The 15,223-nt window shown below is 47.7% G+C and overlaps 1 long non-coding RNA gene across 1 annotated transcript in view; it reads right to left on the bottom strand.

Moving 5' to 3' along the window:
* Positions 1-15,223, bottom strand: part of LOC144753908 (uncharacterized) — a 115,864-nt gene that overhangs the window by 84,082 nt on the left and 16,559 nt on the right. The window lies entirely within an intron of this gene.

The following is a 15,223-nucleotide window of genomic DNA, read 5'->3' as shown; positions in this document are numbered from 1 at the left end:
TCATTTACCACCAACCTAAACATCACCACGCCCGTCCCCTACTTAAAGCCCTTCATTGGCTTCCTGTATCAGAGCGTTGTCAATTTAAACTAGGTTGCTTGACCCACAAATCCCTGGCCGGCATCGGCCCCTCTTTCATCTCGTCGCTTCTACACCCGTACGTCCCTTCCAGACCCCTCCGATCTTCCCACCACGCTTTCCTTCAGACGCCCAGGTTCAGGCGCAAAAAGCACGGAGGCCTCAGATTCTCTTTTCTGGCCCCCTCATTCTGGAACTCTCTCCCCCAGGAACTCAGACTTTCCTCCTCTTACCCTCACTTCAGGTCTCTCCTAAAGACTCACCTCTTCCGCGGCGCTTACACATAAGCTCCCTTGTCCTCCCTTCTTTGTCTCCTCCTGATTTAGTGAACAGCGCCAAGAAACCGACCGGTGTATGTTGCGCTTTATAAATTGTTTTTACATTACATTACATTACATTACACGTGGCTAATTGGATGACAAACAATTGTCTGAAGCTAAATTCACCCAAGACTGAGGTTTTGGAGCTGGGGAACAATCCATCATTTTGGACAGATAGCTGGTGGCCAGTCCTTACCTAAACCAGTGCTCGAAGCCAAAAATGTAGGAGTTATCTTTGACACCAAGCTGTCCTTTGAAGCACAAATCAACTTAGCTACTTCGGCATTTTTTTTTTATCCTGAAAATGTTGAGGAAAATCCTCTGGCAATACTTATGAACCAGAGGAAAACTGTGGTATCAGTGCTGATATCCTCAAGATTGGACTACTGTAATGCCCTCTTTTCCAGTGCTCCGAGGCGTAGTATTAAAAAACTCTAGACTGCTCAGAATGCAGCAGCAAGAGTACAGTTAGGTATTCCTAAATTTGACTCCGTTTCCACTACCTTATTCCGTCTTCACAGGCTACCGGTAGCCAAGAGGTCCTATTTAAATTATTATACATTGCCTTTAATTCTCTTAACAACATGGGAACAATACAGCTGGTGACATTTCTAAAGCCATACACTCCTGCAAGACCCCTTAGATCTGCCGCACTTGGAAACCTAATTGTTCCAGCAGGGTTAGGTGGGGCGGTAAGAGCGTCATGGCCACAACTGCTAGCCTATGGAACTCTCTGCCCACCATGCTGAAAAAAAAGAGCCTGCCAAAATTTAGAAAGGGCCTTAAAACTTGGTTGATTACAGCTTAATTCTACTCCTTTGTCCGTTCTGACCAGTTTATATCAAAGGCAGCACCTAGACACCCCAGGGTAGTTGTTACGCTGTATAAATCCTTCATCATCATGGACATGGAAGCTAAAGGTAGAATAAATATTCAGGGGGAGGTCTCTAGAGAGGTTGTATTTTTCGGGTCGCTAGGCAAGGATATGTTTTAGCCACAATTACTTATTTTATATATTAACAATCTTCACCCTTTTTTACGATCCGTCACCCACGATGTTAAAGTTAAGGGCTCTCCATTGCCATCTTTGTTCTATGAAGACGATTTATTTTAATTTTATTTTATTTAAAGAGTTTTATATAGCGCTGGCTAGACCCGGAGGTATCAGAGCGCTTTACATGCGAATCAACAATGAAATAGAAAAAGTTCAGCAATTACACAATAAATCCAAAAAAAAGAATAGGCAATACAATTAGGAGAGGGGAGAAAGGAGAGAGAGAGGTAGTGGAGTGGGCAGGGGAGGTGAGAAAGGGAGGATAGGGGAAGAGACAATATGGAGAGACGGAAAGAGATCTGTCTAAGGGCCGAAGACCAAGGAGAGAATCCACGGCCCATCGCACATATAGCTAAACCAGGTAGCTCCATCAAGCATCAGACAAAAAAGGTTCAGTCTCAATACATTGAGAGAAGGGAGAAGGAGAGACATAAAAAAAGGGAGGATGCGGGAGGAGACAGCAGGAGGGACGAAAGGAAGTGCAACAATGTGGTTTAACAGTATAACAGAAAAAGATCAACAATTATACCTTACAACGAACAGTCAGCAATACGTTAGGAGAGGAGAGAAAGGAGAGAGAAAAGAAGTGGGGGGTAGGTGAGGTGAGAAAGTGAGGATAAGGGAAGAGACAACCGTAGAGACGAGAGGAAGTCTGTCTAAAGACCGACTGGGTAGGTGACGACCAAGGAGGAAATCCATGGTCCGTCTCCCCTATAGCTAAACCAGGTAGCTCCATTGGGCATCAGACAAAGTAGTTCAGTCTCAGGTGTTGAGGGAAGAGGTTCGCAGAAAAACAGGATGGGAGGGAGATACGGCAGAAAGAGGAAGGAAAGTCTGCCCAAAGACCGGTTGGGTAGGTGACGGTCGAGGGGGAGTCCCAAAACCCATCTCCTCTAAAGCTATCAGGTAGCTACATCGGGCTTTGGCCAAATAGCTAGGTCTCAATAAGAAACAATTTAAGGAACATGGATGGCAAAATGAATAGAGCGTAGAAGGGAGGGGACAGGGAAGGTGAGAAAGGGAGGATAGGGGAAGAGACAACAAGGAGAGACGAAATGAAAACTGTCTGAAGGCCGACTGGGTAGGTGACAACCAAGGAGGGAGTCCACGGCCCATCTCCCCTATAGCTAAACCAGGTAGCTCCATCGGGCATCAGACAGAAAAGTTCAGTCTCAATACATTGAGAGAGGAGAGAAGTAGAGATAATAAATAGAGGGAGGAAGCGGGAAGAGACGAAAGGAGAGACGAAAGGAAGTCTGGCTAAAGACCGACTGGGTAGGTGACGTCCAAGGAGGGAATCACCGACCTTTCTCCCCTATAGCTAAACCAGGTAGATCCATCGGGCATCAAACAGAATAGCTAACTCTCAAATGACGCGTGAAAATTCACAGATAAACAGGGTGGGGACTAGGGCCAGGACAGGTAAGGGCAGAAATCAGTAGCAGGAAAGTGGAGAGGAGTAGAGCGGGGAGGGGTAGAGGGTAGGTAGTTCAGTAAAAGTTACATGATTATAAACAGTTACTGGATGTCTTGGCTGAGGACCTTCCGAAGTTTTGTCTTAAAATCCCTAAACATGCTCAGAAAAACGTCTTTAGTTAGGGCCATGTTGTCAGCTACCTCCGCAGGGTTCAGCGAGGGGCGCTTGTCCGCCGGTGCAAAAAAGTTCGAGACCTTGTTGGGTGTTTTGCGGGACGTCTTCTTTGGCCTTGGTCTTCTAGGTCTCTAATGGTGGCGGTGTAGGACCTATCCGGCATTCAAAGCGTGAAGGCAGTGCAATGATCCCTGAGTATAGTGATGAATGGTAGGCCCAGTTAGGCCGCAGTTGGCCCTATCGAATTAGGACGTCAGCCTCTAGGCACTGTGTTCTAGCCAGGGGTCCGAAGCTAGTGTTCGTGTCCCTACCGCCCACAATCCGTCTTACAGCGGTGGCGATATATATATATATATATATATATATAAGCAGAGACGAGCAGGGAGGACTTGTGCTAGGGGGAGGGCAGTGCACAGATGCAGCTCTTTGTCGAAGCCTGGGGGCTTCTTAGGGATCACTGAGGTGCAGGTAGGCAGCGGGCCCTAGGAAACTGTCAATGGGTGATAGGAACTGGGGATCGGAAACCTGCAGTCAGAATGTCAGCTGCTCTGCAAGCTTGTGGATGTAGCTCTTCTTTGCCCCCCAGGCCGCTCAGGAGCATCGAGGGCAGAAGAATGTAGCGGGCCCCGGGAGGGCCTCCAATCCAGGCAGCAGTCTATGCACGGGCACCAGGGAGACCCGCGTCGCACCCCGCATTCCCCGCAGCAAGCAGGCCGGGACCCGAAGCAAGGCTTCTGTGCTGATGGCTCATACCCCAAAGCCCTGCGTCTTTTAGTCCAAATATTTGTAAATTTTATGGCCATGTTAGTTCTATGTACTAATTTTACTGAATCCTATATTATGACCTGTGATTTGAGAAGCTACAATCTGGCCTTTCTTACTGTGGGTGAGTTTAGCTTAAAATGCACTAGCACTTTCTCTTATTTGTGCCTAGTCTTTGCTGATAATGGGTACTAGATGGCGTATATTGCATACTATAGGAATACATTTTTCAGGGTGATTGGTTTGTTGTTTAATCTACCGCAACCCAGGAGGGGGTGGTGCACTCCAGATGGCTACATACAGGGCTGAGGTCCAAGCATCATTAAAAGTAACACAATCCAGGCAGAAGAAAATTGATTTTGCAGAAGAGTCCCGGGGTGCCCCCATCTCCACCTCCCATTTTATCTGCCACAGTGAACTGAATGTGCCTTTTATTGAAGACTATATTTGTGCTTGCCCTCATTTAATATGGCTAGCAGTTTGGACACGCAAGGAGGCATGCCTTACAAAAGACATTATCTCAGATTACCTCAGCTGCGATAAAGGCATGAATATTCCCTGGTTAGCAGCGGAGGAATCTCCCTTGTGCAAGGTTGGCTACCAGCATCTATTTTAGAACTCTGCGGGTAGCCATGCCATTAATAAAAGGCAGTTACAGATAGCCTTGTCTAAATGTTCTCAGGACAAAAGATTGACGTTTGAGTTTAAGGCGGCAAGTGTGGCAGCCTACAGAAACATTGAGACGGACAGATTGAGTGTGAGGTATTAAACCAAACCACTGGGCCATTGGAAGCGGAGCTTATTGTTCAGCTTCCGGCTGGCACTGTTAAATATCTGGTTATTTACCCTTAAGCCTCCAGCCAAACATGATTCTTTACCTTGCCCATGTAATGGGAGCTCAGTTGAAACCATGCTGCACTTTTTATTTTTCTGTGTTTTGTTATTTCTTATATACAAAGCGTATTTTGCTCCCCTTAATCAAGAGGCATAATATCACTAAATTTTAGCACAGCATCTAGTATGCTGTTCAACTTAATGATGCTGAGTCAATTGCTCATTTGGGTGCTTTCTTGAGAACCGTTGTCCGAGCTCGCCCTTCGATGAACACTGTCTAAATTTGAATTCATATTTAAACAGCTCTGTTCCATGCATGGCTGCAATGTCGTGGAATTTAAACATGTACTTAATATGAACTGATTTTTTTAACTACTTATATGTTTTACTGTATGTTGTCTTTGGTGTTTATTGTGTTTTAAGGGACTTTCATGTATACTTTTGTATTTCAATAAAGATGAAATTGATTGGATGATTGAAATTTTAAAGAAAAGTAATTTTTAGAGAGTTACCTTTTCAATGTCTAAAGCTATATTAGAATTCGCTCTACCACTCCTGCCATCCAGTAATTATCATTTAAAGGAGGTGTGAGAACTGTTCTCAGACTAAAGAACAAAGGCTAGCGTGTGGAGAGGTGTTGTTGGTCCTATTGTAGAAATAAAGGTGGGTTGGGCCCAGAAGCTGGATTATCTTCTAACAGAACTCCACTGTCACAGCAAAATGTTAACTAACTCTTGGGCAGGGCCCTTCCTTATTCCCCCAGCCAGTCAGGTTGTAGTGTAGCTCCTATTTCCCTAATAGGCTCTGCGCATTGGAATAATATACACTATAGGTTTGGCATAGGACTGAGGTCAGTATGCCCCTATTGAGCATATTAAACTTAATTACTTTGTGTGCCAGCTAACTCAGAGGCCACTAGAAACTCCTTGTAAACAAGAAGAGAGTAGTTTCTGGCAACCGCATAAACATGACAACTTTATTTCCCTTTAGAATCGGAACACTCTCAGAATCGTGTAAACAATAGATAAGTTTCCCTCAGCTAATCGTGCATGCTTAGTTTCTTCACAGTTACACAAAAAGAATAGACGGGCGTTTCAATAAAAAGGATTTATTGAACAGTCTTATTTCTCGTGTAAGTGATATGAGCTGTTACAATCATAAGACAGTATGCGAGATATATTATGTACAGCGTAAGCAGTAGAAAGAAATAATACTGTGCTACCATTAGTTTTTAGCTATGACACATATTCATATACATAAACAACATATGCTAAAAATACGAGTACTCATGAGATGCGTTCTCTACTAGTTCTACCCCAGTGTACCAAAGTGTAGTACAAGGTACGCAGTAGGTGCTGTATTCTATAGTATGGTATGCCAAGTTTGTATGACAAGCTTTTATGCCAAGTTTGTATGCCAAGAGTCCCTCTAGGTTCTAGTCAGCTCCTTGCCTTGAGAATGAAAGAGGTTGAAATCTCTTTCCGGGTCTCAAACTCTAACACCCCGCGAAGGGAGTCAGAACACTGGGAGCTGGATTCTCTGCGAGCTGGGATGACAGAGTCTCTTGTCAGTGCGTCAGGCCGGGACAAGGGCTCCTCTCAAGTCGAGGTCTCCTCCTATTTGCTTGGGTAAGGAAAGGTATATTTATACCTGGTAGGTGCTTTGGAACTTCAGCATTGATGTAAAGCCGGGCAGAGGAAGACGTCAAGAATAAATCCTTACGGTATAGTGGTTCATGCTTAATAAATGAGTTCTTGGAGAAATCAATAATCCTGGGCTAGGGAAATTCCCAACTGCTTTAGGGTCTGGTTTCTAAGAACTTGTGACGTTGGGTTGGACGGATGTAGGTGACCATGCATGTATTTAGATAGCATGGATAATGCCTAAATAAGGACTGGGATCTTGTGCCTATATAAGGGCTATACGAATTGTGCCTATATAAGGACATATATCAGGAAAACCAATATACGGACACCTAAAGTGGAATACAATAAGGCTCCATCACAATGGGCCTCTTTTTGACATTACAGCACCAAATTCTGCTGTAGTGTCAAATCCTGCTTGCCAGGTCGCCCTCAGAGCCCAAGTTCACTGTAGCCGAAGACATCCACCATCTAGAAAATGCCCAAAGTGGACGGGCTTGGCCTTATGAACTTTTAACCATTGGTTAGGGCGTGCCTTGGAGTCATTCCCACCCACTAGCTCATGCCAGGGTTAAATGAGGCATTTCCAGGAACCCACTTAAAAACACTTATAGTCCTGATAAAGAGCAGAAGAGGAATTAACCTGCTGTTGGCGACCTGAGAAGAGCCCTGGATCTGTTCTCTCTTGTAACCATGACAAAAAAGTGGAGTCAAAGAGTCATAAGACCGACTTCCTGTTTCAGCTAAAGAGACAACAAATAATAAGAGGGCTTTTCCTGCAACAACTCAGCTGACTAGTGGCAAATGGACCTAGACTGGGCCCTACAGGGTGGCCTCTGCCTGACACACTGTGAGTATCTAAGTCCCTCCCCTGAGATACTGGGGGATTTGGAAGTATACTCCTTGGGTGGATTGGGACTTAAAGGACTAAAGTCAGTAGGTAAATCTTTGACCAACCGGAACCAGGTTGGAGTATTTGACCCCCTCATCATCGCAGTCAGTGTTAAACTGAGCCTAGGTCTGGGTGTACCACTTTCGCTATCATTGGCACTTTATGCGTCTTGGAGGTATTCCTACTTTAAAATTCATATCTTCGGTACCCCTTATTGGATTTTTCTTTTTTTTTTATAATCAATTTGATTTCCATTTGAAAAACTAGACATACAAAAGACAGCAGGTGATTGCGCAGTGTATCAAAGTCCATCGTCGGCAGACAACAAAAGTCCCAGCTGTACTGTATTGCCTTCAAGCAAACCACCCCTCCAGAGAAGCGATATAGCAAGGTAGGAGAGAAGTCAGGCACATAACTTAAGACAGTATGTTTAACTATTTGGCCCATATTTTATGAAAATTCTCAGGGCATCCCCGGGCCTCAAAGAGGGGCTCCTCCTGTGTCGCACACCAATCCACCCCCGGTCGCCACTTTCATAAGGTAGGAGGTTTGGCCTGAGCCCAGGCCGCTGCAATATCACGCTTAGCCACCGCCACTGCTGTGCCCAAAAAGCGTTTGTCGGCTCTAGAGCTATTCAGTCCATCAAAGACCCCCCGAAGAAGGCGTAAAGGATCGTGAGGAACCTGTCAACCCAGAGTGTGTGTGAGGCCAGACTCTGGGAACAACCACACCATGTGATAGAAATCGGCCGGGGCTTGGCCACATCAGGTGCAGTCTGGAGAGGGGTGCAGTGCAGCCCTGTGTGGGCACACACAGGTTCGATAATCCATGTGGGGGTAGTAGAGCTGGATAAGACGTAATTTAGAAGTCGTTAGGATTTAGGGAGCTATAAGGGCATCACATTTATTTATTTATTTACGGGTTTGTAACGCGCTCGAATCGACTCCTTCCAGAGTATCTCTGCACACAGAAAAAGAGACAGACATAGACAGACCAGAAGCACAGTTGTAAGCAATCAGTATGGAAAATTAAGTAAATTAGGTCTGGAACAGAAACGTTTTCAGTTGTTTCCTAAAGCTCAGATGTTCTGAGCATTGTCTGAGCGCGAGAGGGAGCTTATTCCATAGTGCGGGCCCGACGACGGACAAAGCTTTGCCGCCCTGCCTGGCCTTCCTCGCGGCTGGTACTCTCAATAAAAGCTGGCTGCTAGACCTAAGAGACCGGACAGGGTTATATGGGATAAATTTGTCTGTCCAGTAGTATGGCCCTAGTCCATTTAAGCTGTTATGAATTAGGCAGCAGATTTTAAACTTAACCCTGTTTCGAACTGGAAGCCAGTGTAATTTGTCCAGGAGGGGTTTAGATGGTGATCTAGACGGGGCGTTTAACACCAGCCTAGCTGCCGTGTTTTGCACCACCTGGAGTTTAGCTAGTACTCCCTCATTGGCTGACAGCAGGAGTCCGTTACAGTAATCAAAACGGCTCAATATCAGAGCCTGCACCAAGGTTTTTCTAGTAGAGTCAGGCAACAGGGGAAAGACTTTCCGCAGGAGACCGATGACGTGGAAACATGAGCCCACCACCTGGTTGCCATGCTGTTTAAGGGAGAGCTCACGGTCCAGGCGTACCCCTAGATTTTTCACGAACTGTTTAGGTTCTGGCACTGGACCAAGATCCTGCGGCCACCAGTCCGGTGTCCACATGGTCCTGGCTTCCCCAAAAAGCATGACCTCCGTCTTGCCTACGTTGCATTGGAGGTAGTTAGATGACATCCACTTAGCCACCGCTTTCATGCCCTCGGAAAAGGATGTCCTCACTTCGTCAGTGAGAGCTCTAAAAGGAAACAGGAGCTTAGTATCATCCGCGTAAGAAACCGGGATGAACCCAAACTCACTCGAGATTCTAGCCAGGGGGGCCACATAGATGTTAAAAAGAGTAGGGCTCAAACAAGAGCCCTGTGGCACCCCCTTAGTGATCTCAGTCTCTCCCGATCGAAATGAGCCCATGCTGACAGATTGGGTACGGTTGGATAAAAAACTCCTTAGCCAGGCCAATGCTGTGTTCTCAATGCCGACCTTAGCAAGTCGTCCGATCAAGATATTATGAGATATCGTGTCGAACGCTGCCGACAAGTCTAGTAGTACCAGGATGACGGAATAACCTCTATCCTGGTACATGTGAAGGTCATCTGTCACCGACAATAATGCAGACTCAGTACTGTGTTTTGGTCTAAAACCAAATTGGGAGTAATCTAGGCTTCCAGCCCGTTCGATAAAATTTGATAGATGCCTATTTACATGTTTTTTCTGTCAATTTACCCATAAATGGGAGCAGGGATATCGGTCTAAGACTAGACATGTCAGTCCAGGGAATGGAAGAATTTTTCCTGATAGGTCTAACCAGTGCTTTTTTCCATTCCCTAGGCACCCGTCCTTCCATCAATGAGAGATTCACCAGGCACTGGATCCCTGGGCCAAGTGTCTTCCCTACTACCGGCATAATTCTAGCCGGGATAGAGTCTGAAGGGCTGCCACTCTTAATCTGGTTATAGAGCATTCAACGTCTACCAGAGAAATAGGGGGGAATACACTAAGGGTGATAGAGCAAGGTTCTACTTCCTCATCCAGGGGCAGAAGTGCCCCTCCTATGGAAGACGATTCACTTTGGTGATGTGATCATGTATCCTGTCAATTTTATTAGTAAAAAACTGTGAGACATCATCACACAGCTGCTGCGAAGATAGTTCGGGAGTTTCGCACGCAACTGGTTTAACAAAGGACTGCATGATTTGATACAAAACCCTAGGGGTATTGCCCGCAGCTGAAAGTAGGGACCCAATGTGAATTTTTCGTGCACGTCGGATATCTTTATGGTAACTGGAAACTGTGGGTTGTTCTCCACATCTTCTCCAGCTTTCTGGCAGCTTGTTTAAGAGATCTTAGATGTTCAGAAAACCAGACTTCCTGTTTGTGTGCTGGACGTGGTTTGAACACTTTCATAGGGGCAATAGTGTCCACAGCAGTAAGGATGGCTTGATTGAGATTGGCTAAGGCCGTTTCCACTCCCTCTGAAGAGCTAACAGGGGGCTCAACAAACCTCTCCTGAAAGGCTTCCGAGGTTACCTTATGCCATTGCCTCTGTCTGCTGGGCAAGACTTGTGTCTGAACGGGGGCTTTGCCTAAATATGTTGTATGGAATTCCATGACAAGATGGTCTGTCCAGTTTACTTGTGTGGGGGGTAACATTTGATGGTATTGGGTTTGTTGGAAAAGATGAGGTCTAAGGTATGCCCTGCCTGATGTGTGGGACCAATATTCATCTGTGTAAGGCCAAGTAAAGAAAGATCAGTCAATAAGGACTGTGCCTCCACACATTCCTTCAATTCGCTATGTACATTAAAATCTCCCAGGAGAATAAATTCACTCTCAGAGTTAACATGTCTGGCTAAATCCTCCAGCAGTAAAATAGAGAAATTGGCACAGGGGCCAGGGGGGCGATAGGCTAGTGCCCCTTTATGACTGATCTTAGTGGAAATGCAGACTTTAAAGATCAACATTTCTAAATCAGAAGTACTACATTCCTCTAAAATTGAGATCAACAGGTCGCCTTTATAGACTATCGCTATACCTCCCCCAGTTTTAACTGGGCGATCTAGCCTAACTATTTTGTAGCCCTCTGGAATCCCTAAGGTAATAGCTGGGACCGAGTGGGGTTTTAACCATGTTTCGGTAAAAAAACAGAGGTCTGGTTGCAGAGACGAAACCAGATCCCAAACTTCACTATAATGCTTAGGCAAGGATCTAATATTGCACAAGAGATTCCTACCCCCTAAGTTCGAATGTAATCCTGACCCCCTAGCGTGAGCTTCAAGGCAATCATCCGGTAGTCTGTCGTGTAGCGCCTGAAAATGACATTTACGGCAAGAAAAGGGGCCCTCCGGGGGTATTCCCTATTCTCCTGAACACCCCACCTGGAGAGGCGTCCATAAACCTAGTAGGTCCAATGATGAATAGCTTACCCGAGATGTAGCATGGCAAGCTGGATGAGCAGATGTAAAAGCCATAGCCACTAGCCCCGTCCAGTCGCGGACGGGCGCAGACGGGCTTCTCTTGGGCTTGTCTTCGGCGCGTTCTGAGGCGCACCCCTGCGCGCGACCACTGCACGCTCGAAGCGACGAGAGGGCTATGTAGCCCTCGCAGCTGGGAAAGCTAGAGCGCTAACCGCTCGTGATGCGGAAGTGTCTGGCTCTGCCTGTCCGCCCTCCGCTCAACGGTAGCAATCACCGAGTAGGACCGAGGCGTGCAGGCTGGTAATTGAGCCCCGACTTCCCTACAAGATCCGTGCGAGTGAGTGGATGCAATATATTCAATTTATCATACACGTTTTTAAAATGTCATCAGTTTTTAAAATTACATAAGAAATGTAAATTGTGCTGCGCAAACCCTTCCACTGAGTCTTTCTTGCTTACTGCAGAGCTTGCTGGCGTCTAAGCGGGTCAGGGGAGACCCTGCCACCGTCCACACCTTACCGCTGTACATCACGCCAGTCTGCCTCTTCAAGGGGAGCCAGCCATCCATCCATCCCAGCGGGTGCGCAGCGAGTCTAGTGTGGTAGGACCATTGTTCACTGAGGGAGCGATATATCCGTGACACTCTTCTTCTGCCTAGGTTACCCATCATGACCTGGGCTTCCAGCGGGCTGAACTCAGGAAGCGAGGTGCCTGATGGAATATGTGTATTAAGGGCTTGGCCAAGTTGTAGATATTTGTAAAACTGGGTAATGTGAAGGGAGTGACGCTGCTGCAGACCAGGGAAAGCCCTGATGTGGTCTCCCACCCAGATGTCTCCAAGGAGCGAGATCCCGACCTGATCCCACTGCCGGAAACCCTCAAGGGTCGATGTTTCACGCAGCCATGTGCCGTGCCACAGATTTGTAAGTTGGGTAAGTCTCTTGTCCCAGCCCGGATAGTGCAGGGCAGAGTGCAAGGCCACTAAAACTGCTCTGCTGATTGGGGGGAGCGTTTGTGGAATGGGGGCCCCATACAAGTAGGTTTGGATATGCAGGAAGTCCATAATGCGCAGCACAGTCCGGTAGGCCGGGTCGGACCAGCCTCCAGTGAACCAGTCGTGGACCACTATGAGTTTGGTGGCCAGATAGTAAAGATGAAGATCAGTCATGCCCATACCCCCATCAAAGAGAGGGATCTGGCAACGAGCCATGGCTATACAAGGCTCCCACCCCCCCCCAGAGAAACCTAGTAATTACCCCATCAAAGTCTCGGAACCAACTACCTGAAAGGTGAACTTTGGTGTTTTGAAGAATGTAAAGGAAGCGGAGGAGGCTCATAATTTTAAAAAGTGCCCCTCTTCCAAAGGGGTTAAGGGGAAGGGATTGCCAATGCTTCAGGACCTTTTTGGCTTTCGCGACCAGGGGTGTAATATTAAGGGCCCATTCCAGCTCCGGGAGCAGAGTCCCCCAGATCCCTAGATACTTAAACGATTGTCTCCATAAAGGGATATTGGATTGCCAATCAAAGCAAGCCCTGGAGGGATGGAGAGGGATCAGAGTGGACTTCGTCGGGTTGAGTCGCAGACCTGAGACTTTCTCGCAGTCCTGGAGCACCATCAGACAACGCGGGCTGAAGGTCTCTGGGTCGGCTAAGAAAAGAAGGACGTTGTCCGTGTACAGGGCGATTTTATCTACCTGGTGGGGGTCCCAGGACCACCCTTGAATTTGGAGGTCATCAAATAAGAGGCAGGCCAGGGGCTCTATCGCGAGAGCAAATAAGAGGGGCGAGAGAGGGCACCCCTGGCGCGTGCCTCTTCGGATTAGAAACGCCTCTGAGAAGGTCCCGTTGGTAAGGACTCTGGCTTTGGTCCTCTAAGTAGCCCCGGTCAACTGTGTCGAAGGCCTTCTCAAAATCAATGAGCAGCAGGGCCAGGTACAGTGTGAGGAGGGTGGCGGATGGCCAGGGCAAGGTGGAGACGCTGTATGCAGTGCCGAGTATCGCGCGCTGGCATGAAGCTACACTGGTCTGGGTGGATCAATGTGTGTAGCTGGGGTCGGAGATGCTGGGCCAGGGTAGTGGCAAAGATTTTCATTTCAGTATTAATTAAAGAAATCAGACGGTAGTCCGCACAGGAGTGAGAAGGTGGCTGGGTCTTCATGATGACTACTATGGTGGCCACATCAGTCTCAGAGGGAAAGGAGCCCTTCTCTATTACATGGTGGAAGAGGTCGACCAGGTGGGGCACCAATATGTCTCGGTATGCTGTATAGTACTCTTGCGGGAAACCATCTGGTCCTGGTGTCTTCCCGGAGTGTAGTAGGGAAATAGCCCCGTGTATCTCTTCTGGAGTAAAGGGGAGGTCAAGGCCCTTCGATTCAGCCTGAGCTAGGCAGGGCAGCCAGACCTCCGCTCGGTCCAGCAGATCAACCAGAGAAGCCCCAGGCGGACGGCCTGAATAAAGCAGGGCGTAGTAGTACGTGAAATCCTGGGCAATGGCCCGCGATGTGTGGTGATGTGTTCCAGCAGCGTCCCGGATTTCAGGGATAATTCTGTTAGCCTTAGGGTAGGAGACCAGGTTGTGGAGAAATTTCCCATTCTTGTCACCCCACCCGTTTACACAGGCAACAGAAGAGCGCCACAGCATCTTAGCAGAGTCCAGGGAGATATGGCGGATCTCGTCCCGGAGCGCTGCAAGCTGTCTGGCAGGGTGAGAGTCATCTGTGTCTGAGAGGGCCATTCCAGCCGCGTGGCTTGTGCCTCCAGCTGGGTCAGGTGATCTGCCTGCGCCTCCCGCTTTGTGTGTATCAAGCGTCTAGCTACGCAGCGCAGGGTAGCCTTACCGGCCTCCCATAGTGTCCCCGGAGAAGGGACCGAACCGCGGTTAATGAGAAAGCAGTGCCTCAACTCCGCACCAAGCACGTCCTTAATCTCTGAGTCTTGCAAGAACCACATGTTCAGTCGCCAGACTGTGTGCTTACCAACAGTGGTGCCTCCCAGATGTAAGGAAATGACAGAATGGTCCGAGATTCCACGGGGGAGATTGGAGACGCTGGAGACCTGTTGGTGACCGGCAGGAGGATCAAATTGATTTGGGAGTGGGTGTGGTGAGCCTCTGAAGTGTGAGTGTATTGTGTCCCCCGGGGGATCCAAATCCTCCAGGCGTCGCAGAGACCAAGGACAGCGGACCAATCTGATAGCTGTTTAGAGCAGGATAGGCATGACAAGGATGGGTCACTGGTTGTGTCGAGTGACAGTTTGCATAACTGCATTAATGTCTCCCCCATTTATTGTTTGGCCCTGTGGGAGGGAGGAGTTTACTGCTGTAAAGCGATGGAGATTAGAGGGAAGTGTGGTGGGAGGTATGTACGCTGATAACAGGTTCAGGACCAGGCCCTCGAGCCTACCGGACACAGCCACGTAGGGACCCGGTGCGTTGGTCATCACGTGCATAGGGGTGAAGGGAAGACCTCCCCGAGTTAGTATGGCCACCCCTCGGAGCCACGTGTGAAGCCGGAGTGCCACACCCTATCAAAACGGAGTCTGGCGAGAAAGGGGAAGTGGGTTCCCAGGAGGTGAGTCTCCTGAAGGAGAAGGACATCAGGTACGTGGCGTTGGGCGTACTTGGGGACCGTTGTGAGTTTGATGCGGTCCAGCAGACCATTCACATTCCACGACAGAACATGGAGGGGTCTACAGTGAATGTGCATCTGGGTAGTAACTTATATGTGGACACGGAGGACCAAAGGAGCCCGGATCCCAGGGAGGTGGTACATCCTGGGTGGGATAGAAAGGTGTGTTATTGTGGGTGCTCCCATCGCAACTGGTCTTCCCACCTAATCCTGTGATACCTTGGTTCTGTTCAATTTTCCAGTTATTCATTATGGTCAGTAAATTGTTACCTTACTGTATTTAGACTTTTATTGGAACAGATTTATGTTTAAAGGCAATTTTATTATTTAATTGCCTTAACCAATGCTTGTTGGTTTGTTGTCATGAAGCAATCTTTGTAACTAAGTTTTTTTTAATTTATCGTGTGGGCA

The sequence above is a fragment of the Lissotriton helveticus genome, chromosome 5_1 (genome assembly GCF_964261635.1).
Source record: "Lissotriton helveticus chromosome 5_1, aLisHel1.1, whole genome shotgun sequence".
NCBI lineage: Eukaryota > Metazoa > Chordata > Amphibia > Caudata > Salamandridae > Lissotriton > Lissotriton helveticus.
Note: the sequence above shows the minus strand (reverse complement) of the source record. Positions and strands in the feature narration are given on the sequence as shown.